At 40.5% G+C, this 16,023-nt stretch overlaps 1 long non-coding RNA gene across 1 annotated transcript in view; it reads right to left on the bottom strand.

Moving 5' to 3' along the window:
• Window positions 1-1,165: 1,165 nt before the first annotated feature.
• The window catches only part of LOC112914874 (uncharacterized), a 158,018-nt gene continuing 143,160 nt past the window's right edge, over window positions 1,166-16,023 (bottom strand). The window contains exons 9-10 of the long non-coding RNA XR_011994881.1: window positions 7,456-7,609; window positions 1,166-6,083 (exon numbers count right to left, since the gene is read on the bottom strand). This is a non-coding gene — a long non-coding RNA (uncharacterized lncRNA). The remainder of the gene's footprint in view (window positions 6,084-7,455; window positions 7,610-16,023) is intronic.

Genomic DNA, 16,023 nt, shown 5'->3' with positions numbered 1-16,023 from the left:
TGCACCCAGACAAAAGCAGCCCTAGTTGGGAGAGGGGGGCATTGATAAAGATGTATTTTGAAACTAGGAACTCTTAGGTTTAAAAAAAAAATGAACTGAGAGAGCACATAAATATAAAGCTGTGAATTACATGACAAGTTATGGAACAATAAGTGAGACCTGCTTTCTCTCTGAACCGATAATGAGGTTTTCTGAGCAGAGGGCTAGAACCGGAGGTGAACATCCAAAGGCTCCCATTGCTGAGTCATTCCAGACAGAGGGAGAGGCTGTGGAAATCACAGCTGGGAAACTGGCAAAACTTAATTACTCAACAGCCTTCGCTACTTCTTCCTTGCCAAAGGAACCATAATGGGGAGAGGGAGTGTCAATGTGCCCAACCCCAGGAGATGACTCTGGTTTGTTTAATCCAATCTCGAGGTAATCATCTGGCCAATATTCTGTGCAGCTATGGGGGTAGGAATGGAGGAACACGTGATCCTCGTTTTGGGTAGGAATGGAGGAACGTGATCCTCTTTTTGTCAATGAGTCATGAAGTGATGCTTCTGGGAGAAATGTGTTTTCCTAAGAAAACTCCTGTTCCCCAGCTCATTCTCCTAATCAAACACGGTGTCATGAGGCCATAATGCTTCCTCAGCAGTCATCTTGTAATTTAAGATGTGGGACTGGAACCAAACATCAAGTTGAGGATGGCAGAGAAGAGAGATAGGAAACTCCTAGTTCCTTGAAGTGAACTTTGGGCTTCTTTACCAAATCTAGAACCACCTATTCCCAGACTTCTCACTGTGTAGGAAAATTAAAGCCCTTCATTTTTGAGTTCTCTGTTAAAAATTGGGTTACCTAAAAAAAAAAAAAAAAAAAAAAAAATTGGGTTACTTGCAGCTGAATGATCCTGATAGACTTAGATTGTAAAAGTAAGAAAACTCCATGATTCTAGGGTGGGACAGTCACGGTCCACTTTGCAATGGGCACCATGGGGAGAAGAGAGGAAATCCAGAAAATGTTGTGCTGATAAACAAAGGAGAGGGAATCCATGCCCAGGGGTCATCTTTGTGCTACTTCTACCTCTGAGTTCCACAATTGTGAGAGGACACATGTTTTTCATTATTAGAAGCAACACCAGTGACGGAAAAATGGTTCATAAAATAGTCAACAACTCTTCAATCAGTTCTGTGTCTTGCCTGTGACATTTTATTTCATTTGGCACTTATACCAATAAGTTTATTAGAAACAGACATTTTGTTTCTAAGAGACATCAGGGAATTCAGTAATGCCTAGAAATTTCCTAAATGATAGTTCATATATATTGAAGCCTCAGGTATGTTTTATGCTTGCATTTAAATATATATGTGTGTGTGTACCCACATGCACCAGGATACACAGGGAGAGACTGTACTAAAATCTCTAGAGAGGTTGTGGTTAAATTTTAAATTCCCCTGATTCTAAATTTCTCAAAGCAGTAAGTATCCACAGTGCCATGTACTTACTGGAGAACTAGTATTAAAGGACCTAGAGGAAACTTTTAAAACTCATTGTATTTTCTAGGTCTTTATATAACTTCCTGCTCATAGTCAATATAACTTTTTGTGTTTTTTTAACAAGCTGAGAAGCAAAAATAGGATGATGCTAATCAACATGTAAATATAACTGTAATAAGAATGTGGTTCTCTGCATAACTTGGAGCCTTATTTTGTCATCAGTCCTCTGTTCTAGCTTCGACTGTGGTATTGATTTGGGATATAAATTTTCTCAGCTCTTCCTTTCCTTGTAAAGATTCCACCAATGCTCAAATTCTGTCTTTATCCTTTTGCCTCTATTATGAGTACAAAAAATAGGCTGGAGCATCTTTTTTTAGAGTGAAAAAAGTTTTCACACTTGCATAACTCATGCAGTTGAAATGGCCTGAAATCAACAGTCCCCAGAAAAGCATCTTTGAAAAGACACCGAGGCTGAAAATCAGTAACTGCAAAGAGGTACTTTGAAAAGAATAGTAAGAAAAAGCTACTGCGAAACTGTGCTGGAGAGATAAAAATATCTAGCATGAGAAGACATTCACTTTGGAAACTTTATGGTTTTCAAAGTTTTATATGTCTGAGTTGTGTGTGTGTGTGTGTAGTTTTTTTTAATCCCTAATGTTTTCCTGGGATACAGATGTTTGAAGTTCCCAAATTGGGTCTGCAATTCTCGGGAAGAAAATTAGATTTCCAGAATAGCTTTCTCACTGAATAAAATATTAAGATAATTACTTAGACGGCAGAAGAAATGAGCAAGAATTGAGCATGTCTAAGTGCCCAAGAAAGGTGAAGGAAAGGTCTGGAGACGGGAGCAAAATGAGCAGCTACAGGAAGTAGCAAATACTTTGGGTTTGGAGGAGCAGAGAGAAGAAGCAGGTAAGTAGCAAGAGGGACTGATGGGAAAGGGGGATGATTTGGGGGAGACGAAATAAGAAGCTCCTCTCTGTGTCCCTCACACACATTCTCGGTCTCTCAGTGTGTCTCTGTATCTCTGTGTCTTATCTCTCACTCTCTACTTTCGCTCTCACACAAGTAAAGCCACGGAAGGACCCCGTCCTCCAGTCCCTGTAGGATCTGGCCTAGAACAAGGAAGGCCTGCAGTGTGTGTGGGCAGTGGTGGGGTGGAGGAGGGGGAAAGGGGGGCAGATAAAGGGAGTCTCTGTGTAAGTGAACATTCCCAAGAAAACATGACTGCTAATAGGCTCATGGACGCCCCAGGGACAGGGCCTTGGGCATGTCACTATCCACATTTGGCAGTTCTCTCCTTTACATTTCCACACAAGACTTGTGGGAATTTCTTTTTCCCTTCTCTCTGACCCATCTGGAAAATATCACAATGTCTGTGTTCACTTCCTACAGTTGTTTCCATCCTGGGGCAGAGCTAGGTTTTGCTGTTCTTTGCTTTCACGCAGACCCGTAAGGTATATCCTCACCTCTGCCTTCTTCCCTCTGCCGGCAGTCCTCTATGACCACAGAGCCTCCTATCCCCTGTTATCTTCTTTATTGAAAACAACTTTGTTGCCTAAACTTGCCCAAGTTCATATGATGTCAATGAAACCATCCTTTGGAACGCTGAGCCCTCATTACCCAGGGTCTGGTATGATTTGGATGTGCCCAGGTATGAATACGAGCCAGGGTAATCATCAGCCACTTGAACCAATCTAAAGCAATGCTTTGTCCTTGGAGTTTTGGGGATGCCAGAGTGGTCACAGGTCTGGATAGGGCTCAGCAGTAAAGGCCCTTAGCTAAAATGAATCCTGCCTAACATATATAAGAAATGTATTGGAAGGCTACGAGGGTAGGATTAATATATTCACAGAATTGACAGAAGATGAGAAAAATAAAGCTCTGTCTGGACAAGAGGGTTTAGAGGGCTGGGAAGGAAATGTCAGCAGTGGCCTCATATTAGAAACATTCATATCGTCATGAGTGAGAGCCAAAGATCACTTCTGCGTTTGATTCAATTAATTAAAATTCAAGGCCAGTAAAGACATTCCACTAGCTGAACAGAGGTTACATGTATTCTCTTGGGCAAAAAAGGGTGAGGACCAAGAGCCTCTAGCCCCGTTGAATTCCATGGGAAGGAGTACAAACCTGGATTTTCCTACCTTTCCAAACAACACACGTGGGAGAGAGATAACTCTCTACAACAAAATAATCATGCTGCTGAGAACTATAAAGAAATGCTGAATAGTCCAAAATTATACTGGTACACTACACAGAGTTTCCTGTTTCCTAAAGTTTCACTGTGTCTGGTACATGGTAAGTGCTTAGTAAATATTTGTGGAATGAGTGTAATAGCTCAGCCTTTCAGAGGCCCTAGTGAAGGCTGACCCTAGGCCAGATGATATAAGCAATTATTTATGTTCAGCCAAATATATCTGTCCATTTTCTCTCTTTCTTTTTTCTTTAACTGACCATCACATCCTACTTTTATTACCTGCCTTTATGGCAGAAAAGAGTCTTAGTGTTATTTACTGTGGACTGTTGCAATATCACAGGTATTAAAGGACATCATAGCACAATTAGCACTAAAGAGTTGAAAAGAATGATTCACATGCTCAAAGCATCCATTGTTTAGATTCAATTTGTTTGACCAGTACAATGAATTCTCTCTAGGGTCCTTCAAAAAATAATGTTCTTTTCTTTCTGCTTATTGGAACAAAGAACTTTCACTGAGAAAATGAGCACACTCCACAGCAAGCTCTTGTGGATCTAGTATTTAAGGAAGATATGTACCCTTAATTTCCATAGCATCCTTGTATTATTTACTGGACAATCACTCAAATATATTTTGGAATATAACCCTTTATGTAAGAATAGTTTTAGATAAAGGAAACTTTCCTAGTTTTGTGGTTACCTTTGACTATAAATAAAAGATAACCCTTTCTCTCATGGAAACTGATCATAATCAGTAAGTGTTATTTTTATATTGTCTTTTCCTACTACTATTTTTACAAATGTTGAAACAAATGGTTGAAAGAAATTTTGTCAATAAGAAACAATACCAGGCATCTTTGATTCCTAAGCAATGCTCTAAAAACCATTATTGATGGTTGAAGTAAAAAGATGGAAAATTATAATTATTGTATTTTAGTTATTTGAACAACAATAAACATTTAATTGTAACACAATCTGGAGAATTATTTTGGCTTTAAATATCAAAATTGATCCATGTATGCTATAATCAACTGATAAAAATGAAGAATATAAATTGGCAACCTGGACTAAAATTTTTGACAACTCCAGGTAACATAATGTACCTTATGGATCTTTATATCCTCTGTCTCCTTCAGAACTAAATTCACCTTTTCACTTAGCTCTTATAGTCCTTATTTCAATTCAATTCAACAAGATTTGTCTTTGTTTGTTTGTTTTTTTATTTATTTAGGGGCAAAGGAAGAGGGAAAGAGAGAATCGCAAGGAGGTTACACACCAGTATGGATACTGATGCAGGGCTCAATCTCACAACCCTAGATAACCTGGGCCGAAATCAAGAGTTGGACTCTTAACTGGCTGAGCCACCCAAGCACTCTTCAACAAAATTTGTTGAGTGAAAGTTTGAGTTTGGTGCTATATTAGGCAGAACAAGACATGCAGAAGAGAGTAAAATAAATTCCCTGCCCTCCAAGAGGTTATGGTCTGATAGACTAGCTGAGGCAAGTACAATGATATTGAGGCAAAATAATAAGTATCAAAGTGAAGTACAAACTTGTATCTCCAAATATAAATGGGCAATTCTGTGGAAAAGGATATAATATGTTTTCAAAATTGGCCAGTCTTCCATGACCCGTAAACCCATCTGTTGGCTGGCTGGCCGGGAAATAACTATACTGTAGAAGTAATCTGGCCATGGCCCCTGGGAAACCTCTGGTTTCAGATCCTTGTGAAGCTGGAGGAAATAATGCTTACCACCTCTCTGTTTTACAGGCTTATTCTGCCAATAAATTGTATGATAACTTTAAAGGCCCAAATTTCATGAGGACATCATAAAAATGAAATTTGGTTAGTCAATTTGACTCTTTACGGGTACATAAAAATGTTGTGAGTGCTTCCACACATTTCTTTGTATAAAAATCATCATAGGATTGAAAATGCCACCTGATATTCCCCCATAAACGCTGTAAAGAACACTGTAACATTAAATAAAAAAGGGTTTGCTCTCTGGCACAGAATTAAAGTGGGCAGAACCAGTGGTGTAAGTAAGGATAGATCCATGCCGTGAGAGACCGCTGGTCCTTTCCAGACACCAAAAAGGAAGATCAGCCTGAAGAATTATTGAATGTCTTAGAAATAAAGGCGATTACTCACCTTAGTATATAAATGTTGATCGAAGGGGTTGATGTCAAGTTAATGGCAAGATTTCAAGAATAATTTGAAAGTTGGTATATAAAAGTTGATGGAAAGAAATTGGGAAGAAAGGGATCCCTGGGTGGTGCAGCGGTTTAGCGCCTGCCTTTGGCCCAGGGCGCGATCCTGGAGACCCGGGATCGAATCCCACGTCGGGCTCCCGGTGCATGGAGCCTGCTTCTCCCTCTGCCTATGTCTCTGCCTCTCTCTCTCACTGTGTGCCTATCATAAATAAATAAAAATTAAAAAAAAATAAGAAATTGGGAAGAAAGGATCAAAGAAGAGAAAAACCAAAGAAGTTAAAAGAGAATAGGGTAACATAGGGAGCATGACAGCCATATTCAAATGTACAAAGGGCAGTCATGAGCTGAGAAGTCAGAACTTGAACAAAAGGATGTCTAGAGATAAAGTGCTGTGATTTGGGGTTGACTGGAAGGAAAACTCTCTAATGATCATGATTCTACAAAATTAAGAGTAGGCTATTTTAGAAGGCAATCATTTTCCATCACTGGCAATGCTGAAATCAAGTCTGAATAACCACATAATACTAGGAATAATAAAAGAAGAAGGAGAGGAAGAACAACCATCACCATTTTTTGAATTCCTTATCATGTCCCAGGCTCCATGCTAAGTGCTTTACATGCATTATTTTGTGCAGTCCTCACCACAACCCTATGTTGTATACTATTATTTCCATTTAAAAGAGAAGAACCTGGGGCATGAAGAATATAAATAACTTTCCCAAGGTCATATAGGTTGTAAGTAGCTAATCAGAGATTTTAAATTTAATTCTGACCCCTAAATCTATCATATCACATGCCTATCACATCTCTATCATTAGAGATGTTGAGTAAAGATTTATTTTTTAAAAAAAGATTTAAGATTTATTTATTTACTTATTTGGGAGGGAGGGAGGGAGGGGGAGAGAGAGAGAGAGAGAGAGAGAGAGAGACAACACAGAGGGAGAAGGGGAGAGAGGAGCAGACTCCCCACTGAGCAGGAAGTCCAATGAGGGGCTTGATCCCAGGACAGATCATGACCTGAGCTGAAGGCAGTCACTTAACTGACTGAGCCACCTGGGCGCCCCAAGTGAAAGATTTAAGCAGCTTTTATTTTTCCAAGGGACAGATAAATCAGTGATCTTATGCTGTTCTTGTTTTTTGTCTTTCAAACTCAGAGGTTCTATACTTCTACAAATATGAGGCACAGACAGATTAGATGACGTATGAGTGTTATGAAGCTAGTTACTGCCAGAACTGTGATTGAAACCTACTTCCTGCATCTCAATCAGTCCAGCGCTCCTTTCACAGTATCATCCTGCCTTCCAAGTATGGATTTAGGTGTAGGGAGGTGTAGGGAGAGGGAAAGCATGGACATATAATATGGCAAAATTCTCCCCAACTACTGCTGAGTATAGGCAAAACCAGAAATGGCATTTGCCCCTCACATGGCATTTGCCAACCTGTTAAAAAAAAAAAAAAAGGATGCAAAAGACAGCTTTGTGTTTCACAAGTATGTGAGAAACTCCTTAAAGCTTAAGAAGGGTTGAGATGCTGCAAATGGAAGCCATGGTGCTAGCTCCGAGAACACTTACATGGTAAGGGTAATATGGTAACTCTTCCTTGGATTTGTTGAACTCCATAGTACATGAGCTAGCTGATAGCCAAGATCTCTTGTTTCTCCCCATATTCTGTTTGAGGTAGAGTATACTTTTTGATAGTTTTTCTCCTTAAAACTTCATAATAAACCTGTCAGGGAATAAGAAATATGTTATTAGTGTATGCCCATTTTATATTTTTAAAGATTTTATTCATTTACTTGAGAGAGAGAGAGAGAGAGAAGGACCAGGGGAGGGGCAGAGGGAGAGGAAAGGAACAGAACCCCCAATGAGTAGGGATTGAATCCCTACTGGGTCAGGGCTGCATCCCGGGACTCCAGGATCACAAGCCAAGCAGAAGTGAGGAAACTGACACCCGTGAATGAGATGTAAGTGAGCCAGGCACATAGCTGGTACATGGCCCAGCTGAGAGCACGCAGCTACGCCAACTCGCAGTGCAATGCTCTTTCTCTGACACTACATTGACTTTCTTTTCTAGGCCACAAGGCAGAAAAACACAGAGGACTTCAAAAGCCAGTGCAATAGTCATATGCATGTCTTACATTTCCTTTATATGCTACTTTATTTTTCAAAAGAGAATCTGGCTTAAAGTATAAATATCACATTTTTTAATCCACCCATAGCATTTTTATGCCTCAAATGTATATCTATTTAAGTTAACTTAATGATTACAAAAGACGTATTTGGAAACTTATTATATATGTAGATTAACTTATGGGTTCATTTGGAAAAAATGAGAAATTACTAGAAAAAAGCAGAACAGACTACATTTACAAGGAAAGAGGAATAGACATACTTGTAATTTTAACATAATTCAATGGCATATCCCAGTGGAACATTATTTTTTAAATCAGTTTTTTGTTTTATAAACAACCATTTCTTCATGTACCGATAATTGAGAGTGCAGAAAGTGATTTTCTCAAGGGCAATGAAGTCTACGTCATGTGCATCATCTATTTGTAGGGCTTAGGGCCAGAGGAAGCCAACAGATTTAATAGTAAATAAACATTAAGAAGACTAATATTGAGAGTTTGAAAGGCTATCACCATATTTTTACTGAGGTCAAGGAATCCAGACTCCCTAAAAAGCAGGGTGGTAAGGAAAGGGAAAAACAGGCTTATATAAAATTGAAGACAGCAGGTTAACATTTTCTTTTCAACCTGTTTCATTGTTTGAGCATACTAGCAACTCTAGAGAGAAAGTCTCCCCACCCACTTTGAATTGCTGAAGCAAGCATGCTTAAAAGAAGGGAACATCTTTGGATTATTTCTTTTATCAACAGAAAATACACTTCTTGGTCATAAATATTAGAGACCACAAAGGCTAGCATTCAGAGCAAAACTATGGAGGAAAAAAGTCTGCTTCCGTGCCAAGGAAAAAAAGAAAAAGCTAAAAAACAAGTTAGGAATGAAAAGCCACATCGAATTTTTTAATGTAGGTAACAGATTGCTAGAGGTTATAGGCTAATTCTAACATGCTGGATACTTCCTTTCTTGAGGGTAAGTAGGTGATGGAATATAATGGATAACCTTGGGACATTCTAACCAATAGTATAAAGGCTGGGTTTCCAAGGTAACAACACAATGCATGCTCTAGACAACTAGACTGAACCAATAGGGAAGAAATAATTTAAAACAAAATAGTGCCAATGAAGGATATTACTCAGCATGGTCATAACTGTATATAGAACCCTCCCCCCTCTAAAATAAAATACTCTAAGAAGAAAATGTATAAAATCTAACAACACAAAAACATATATAGATCCTGGATGCACCCATTGGGCCAAGAGACACGAAGTTAAAAGTGTATATATATATATATTCTCCTTCTTAAAGATAACAAAATAAGGACTTTCTGGGGTTAAATAACTTTCCCAAGGTTATGCAGCTAACAAGGGGTAAAAATCATTTGACAGAGCTGTCAGGACCAGTATCTGTACACTTCTACCGAGAGGTCTCCACCTAGACCTGGGGCTGAAATATGTCAGGGGCCAAATGGGCACCTGTGTGAAGGAATCCCCATTTGTTTCAGTAGCTGAAGGAAGTTCAGTGTCATCAATTCTATATAAAGCCATTTTGCTGAGGCTGACATGATTGGATGTACTGACCTAATACCTCAGGAGAAGGACTGGGATATGGAATGGACTTGGAAGCCATATGCCTGTAAATGGTGCTTAAACCATGGGTTTTGAATGTACTACAGATCATTGAGAGGGAGAAGCCTTCGGGAAGACACTTGGCTGCCAGAAAGAAGGATCTGAATGGTAGGAGGAAAACCAGAAGAAACTGGTTTTGTTTTGTTTTGTTTTTAAAGATTTTATTTATTTATTCATGAGAATACACAGAGAGGAGAGAGAGGGGCAGAGACACAGGCAGAGGGAGAAGCAGGCTCCACGCAAGGAGCCCAACATGGGATTCGATCCTGGGTCTCCAGGATCAGGCCCTGGACTGTAGGCGGCGCTAAACCGCTGAGCCACCAGGGCTGCCCAAGAAACTGGTTTTGTAGAAGTCTCCAGCAAGGAAACATTTTCAAGAAAGAGGGAGTGGTCAACTCTGTAAAATATTACAGAAAGGTCAAATACCATTACAAAGTATTTTAACTTATACAGTATTCACAGGATAAAAGCCAACTTCAGAAACAGTCCCAAACCTGAAAACAACAACAACAACAACAACAACAAAACAAAACCAATAAGCCCTCCTGATTATAAGACTCTATCTGACATAGAAGATAATCCACGGGATATTTTTTCCATCCTAGCATTTATAAAGAAACCATCATACCCATAAGTTTGGCAGCAATTCAATTTCTACAGATAGGAAATAAGATGACATAAGCCTTTTCAGCTCTCATACAACATATAATCCAAGAATCTTAATCTTCCTCAGCCTCTTTTCCTAATTAAATGACGAAATCTCTATGTGTGTCTTACCTGAGCCCCCAAAGTCATCTTTTCATCTCCCATGCAGCTCATCATTTCCTCTTCCCTTGCACTTCATTCCTACAGTGATGTCTGAGAATAATGATGATGATACTATTAATATCAACTCCCATTTATTGAGCCCTTACTATATGCTAAATATAATGTTGAGTACTCCATAGGACTTATTTTTAATCCTCAGAACAACAGGGTCAGAGACCCAAGTCCACATAGAAGGAGGGAGCAGAGCCAGGACTCCAGTCCACAACTGGCTGGCACCCACCTGGCCTCGCCACCACTGCACCATACTTGGAAGCCTCTGCGAAGGCATGCCATGGCCAGCTCTGTTCCTGCTGCAGACGCTGTGTGCATGGCCCCCTTGCCGTACTGCATGGAGACCCTGCTATCTTCCTCTGGGTCTAAGGATAGGCTAACAGGCATCTGCTGTAAAGGCTACTATATTTGCTTCATTCACAAATAATAACTGTAAGTGGCACTTTCGCATCCTATCCCTGGCATTAATGCAAGCACGGTTCTTCATCTAAGACTTCTTGACCATTTTATGAAATAAGGCACCACCATTTGCTTCAACGTGGATGGAACTGGAGGGTATTATGCTGAGTGAAGTAAGTCAATCGGAGAAGGACAGTGTATGTTCTCATTCATTTGGGGAATATAAATAATAGTGAAAGGGAATATAAGGGAAGGGAGAAGAAATGTGAGGGAAATATCAGAAAGGGAGACAGAACATAAAGACTCCTAACTCTGGGAAATGAACTAGGGGTGGTGGAAGGGAAGGAGGGGGGGGGTGGGGGTGAATGGGTGACGGGCACTGAGGGGGGCAACTTGATGGGATGAGCACTGGGTGTTATTCTGTATGTTGGTAAATTGAACACCAATAAAAAATAAATTTATTAAAAAAAATGAAATAAGGCACCAGAGATCCAGGCCCAATGGACCCACAAACTAGTCTAGGCATGTCTGAAACCAAAAAAGAATACAACTTAGACCCCAGCTAAATCTCTGACATGTATAAATCTGCTTGAAATCTCATTTGACAGTTTTAAAATGCTGAGTTGCAGAAAGACCTGAACTTTTAAGGAAGACAAGGTTACAAAGCACTGCTGTAGGACGAAGAGAAGGATTGGGGGCTCCCATATACAAAGAATATAGGCCCGAAGCTTGGGGACAGAATGGGAAAAATTGAAAAGGATCTTTTTTTTTTTTTTTTTTTTTTTTAAAGAAAAAAAGGGCTTCAAATGTTCAAGGAGCATTAAGTGCCCAAAGGAGATCTGCCCTGCAGGGAGAGTTTTTTAAAAGAGGAATTTAAGGTGACCTAGAAGTTAAAGGGAAAGATAAGAAAAGCTTCATCAACACAAAGCTTCAGCTAATCACAGTTTACAACTTAAATTGTGAAAATTCCTTTGTTTTCTCTGATAAGAAAAATTAGGTAACTGACCCAGCCTCACTTTCACTTTGGCTATCCAGAAGTCTGGTACTGAGTTTGAGGCTTAATTATAGCAATAATAATTACAATGTGGGTCTTTTTTATATTTATTTATTTATTTTTTACAATGTGGGTCTTTACAGACTACATACTCGCTTCTTTTTCTCTTTTTGAAATCCTAGGTTTACCCTATTTCTAAATTTATATTTGTATTTACATTTAATCATTTAAAAATATGTAACTTTTGGGAGAAAAATTTTCATCATAGACAAATAATGGAAGATGATTGATATATGATGATACATTGATAGATATGTAGACTCACAGATACATAGGTGATGCCTGAGAGATCATTGACATATTGGTATAGAATACAAAGAAACTTGGCAGGCTTTGGTGATTGATTGTGAGAATAAGGATATTTAAGAACAAAAGAGCCAAAAATGACTCCCAAGTACTCCAGCTCCAGTGGCTAGGGAAAAAATGGTATCAGTCAAGACTGAAAAATACAGCCTGAGAAGCTGGGAAGGATAATGAGTTCAGTTTGTACATATTCAGTTTAAAAGGCCTGGAAGTATCCAGGAGGTAGTTAAATATATGCATCTAAAGCTTGGAGAAATGTCCTGAGCTTGAGATATACTTTTTTGGTTTTTGTTTTTTCTTTTTCCAGCAGCAGTATATATAACGTACTTTAACCTAGGAATAAAAGGAGAATGTCCCCTCTTCCTGGACTTAGCCCTAATAAGAGGAGAAAGGATTCAAGGACAGATTCTCATGAACAGCAGGACTAAAGGGGAAAACAAAATAAGAAATTGGCAAAAAGTTCTGAGTGGAACCAGGAAAGCACAGAATTTGGAAAACAAAGGGCTGAGGGTGTCAAATGAGGCAGAGAGGCCCAGTAAGAAAATAATGAAAGTACTAAAAAAATAAAATTACTCCTGACCTTATGGAAAGTAGTCTTAGTAACATGGTGGGAGCAGAAGCCACTCATTTGAGAAGGAAGGATGTGAAGAAGGGAAGGGGCCGAAGGCAGAAATCCCCACAGAAGTCAGAGGGTTTGAAGGGGAAGTTAAAAGCAGGGGGAGGCTTGTGTTTTGCCTTCTGGCTGGAAGTCTGTATGGAGACCTTGTGATAAGTGATTAGAAAGGATAAAGGAAGGTAAAGGAGTCCAGCGGCACACCCTCCAGCGTGGCACATTGGAGGGCTCCCCTGCTTTCCCCCAAAGGGTCCACAGAGGCCCTGAGAGAAGCAGTGAACCGGAAGTGGGCCTGGGGAATCTTCCCCAAGAACCAGACGCCACCAGATGCACCCCAGCCAACGCCAATGCCCGGGGGTAAGATCAGCTTAGGTGTGCTGCATTTAAAACTAGAAATGGCTCTGAGAAAACTCAAACCAAGAGCCCTGCCTCCATGCCAGGGTCTGCTAGCACCCCCTACACTGCAGTTTTCTTGAAAAAGAGGAAAAGAGAGAACTGTTCTTAAGAATGGGGAGAAATTGCCCTGATAGGGAGCATCACTTTGGCTTGAATGACCATTTATCCAAATGACAACTCTGGAACCACCACAACAAAATACTTCTAAGAGCTGGGAAAGACTCCATACTTCAAGGGGATAAACTGAAGGTTTTCAAGGGCTTTGTTTTCTGGCTCTATTTTTCCCACTATGAAGGCAATGGAGGTTGGAGAGCAAAATGAGATCACTTGTAGAAAATGGAAACACATTCTCGTTCTTGCATATGTGAACAATACTATAAAAGTTTTCACTTTTCTGTGCTTGCAAACAAAATGTCCTTGGAAACAGAGCTGGGATAATGGTGGGATCTGAGTTGAAGAGGATGATGGTAAAGCAGCTGCATGCAGTTTCCATTAACATGAAGTAGAAACCAATAGGAAAGCAGAAAACAGGGATAAGGAGGGCCAGGGTATGTCATTCCAGGCGCAGAACCCTCTGAGTGACAGGATCTTTTTTCATGAAGTTAAAAAAAAAAAAAAAAAGGACTTATAGATGCCTTTTTCTATAGAGAAGCCTTTTTCTAAGAGAATTCATCTTACAATTCTGTGGTTCTCTGCGTTTGAGGGGATGCAGCTGAAATGATACCTCCATGGAGAAGCCTGTTGGCTGTGGTAAAGCAGCAGCAAGGAGACTCCATAAAGAGAGGATGTAGGGGAGCTGGCTTATGATGGAATGAGGTTTGAATAGGGGAAGCAGCGGAGCTGGGGGCCCCTCTCATAATAGGAAGCATAGAGCATGACACTAGGCAAGAGATAACTACAGAAATGAATACGTCTGAGGGCATAAGGGATGAGCCAATTTTGACATTTCGAAGGGAATTGTGGTGTAAATGGCTTCAGTATGGATACAAGTTGAGGTCCCAGCTACAGTCGGAGGCCTTGTGAAACCAGCAATATTTGACCTAATTTGAACAAGGTCAAAGCAAGCCAATCCTCAAGGATGGACACCTGGTCAGTTGGTCTGTGGGTTCTGAGGTTGATTCAGGTTAAAGGTCCTGGGTGGGACTGATACAAATTTCTGAGTAGAAATTTCAGGCCAGGGAGCAGTCTCTGCTATCCTGAGCAGTCAGCCCAGGCTGCCATCAACCATCACCTTCTGTGGTCACAACCTCCCTCACTGTGACCAAAGCACAAATGTTTTTCAAATCACCAACCCTTCCACCATCCAAAGTCTCTTTTGTTCTCTTTCCCCAGTGACTCTGTTTTGTGAAATGTCATCTACTCTGGAGAGGCGAATATTGATCAGAAGAGAAGTCAAGTGGTTAAGAGGTAGGAAATGCATCAAAGCATTAAGCAGTAAATTCTGGGGAAACTTCACAGATTATCAGCCAGAGTTTCTAGAGACCTGTAGAAAAAGAACAAAACAAGAGCAAACTGGAAGAAATGCGAGTGGTTTGCATTCTTTTGACCTCAAAAGTGACAGCAGCCAAGGACACAGAGGGAAATGTCACCGAGTAGAGGCAAAAGTCTTAAGTTCAGTTATACATGTTCCCTTCCTGGTCGCCTCCACCTAGTCATAATGGCATCACATGAGGAAAAAGCAAATGAAGAATTAGATGATAATTCGAGGCATGGTTACTCTTAGACTTGGTAGCTTGAACTTGGAAGGAGGACTGGGGCAGTGGTGCTCAACTTGCCTGCAGATAGGAATCACCTGGGAGATTTAAGAATCTGGATTTTTTTGTAAGTCCCCCAGGTGATCCTAACAAGTACCCTAACTTGAAAACTACTAGCCTTGGGAGTATTCTGAGGGAAGTTTTTACAAGAGATGAAGAAGGGGAAGAACATGACTTCTACACAAAGGAGCTAACTTAAGCTTGTGCACATCAGGATTTCTGAGGCCCATCCATGGAAGCTTTGTTTCTCCTACCAGTGCAGGTTAAGTAAAGAAATCATGTAGGTACCTATTCTGTGGGTTCACCTGGTGCATGTAACATCATCCCCAGCAGGAAGGGAACTGGAGAACCCAGGGCGAGGAATGATGGATGTCCACACTCCTGGTATTGAGGCGTGGGGAATGCCACTTGGGGGGGGGGACCTGTGACTTCTCCTGCCGCCCATCTCATCCCTCCAGGGGCCCGGGCTCACTCCAGGTGGGCAGTAGGACAGGACACCCACATCGTGTAATGGGTAAGCACTGATTGACTCATCTGTTCTGGTTTGAAGCCATAGTACCAGGTCATGGTAAAATAACCAGCATCCATTCCACCAGGAAGGTGATGTAGAACTGAGACTCGATAAACAAACTGAAGTTTCAGTCAAAAAATGATATGGTGGGGGTTGGAAAATGAAGCTAAGGGCAAATAGGCAAAGCTTTGTCAAGATAAAATGTTCTTTCCATTCCTAAAATTTTGAAAACAATCCTCTGACCCTGCTAGATCATCTACGACCTTTAAGGACCCAGATGACCCAAGAAGGAACAACTGGTCTCAGAGGAGATAATCGCCCGCATGACACAGTCAAAGATCCACTTGCCAAATGTAATGTCAGGCTCAGGACCCTCCACAATAAAAGCGTTTGACCACATTTCGTGTGCGCTTTCATTTTATGTCTTGTTTTTTTTTTTCTTTTTTTTTAAAGATTTAATTTATTTATTCATGAGAGACACACAGAGAGAGGCACAGACACAGGCAGAGGGAGAAGCAGGCTCCATGCAGGGAGCCTGAT

Source organism: Vulpes vulpes, chromosome 10 (assembly GCF_048418805.1).
Source record: "Vulpes vulpes isolate BD-2025 chromosome 10, VulVul3, whole genome shotgun sequence".
NCBI classification, from domain to species: Eukaryota; Metazoa; Chordata; class Mammalia; order Carnivora; family Canidae; genus Vulpes; species Vulpes vulpes.
The sequence above is the reverse complement of the archived record's forward strand: the minus strand, read 5'-3'. Positions and strand labels throughout refer to the sequence as shown.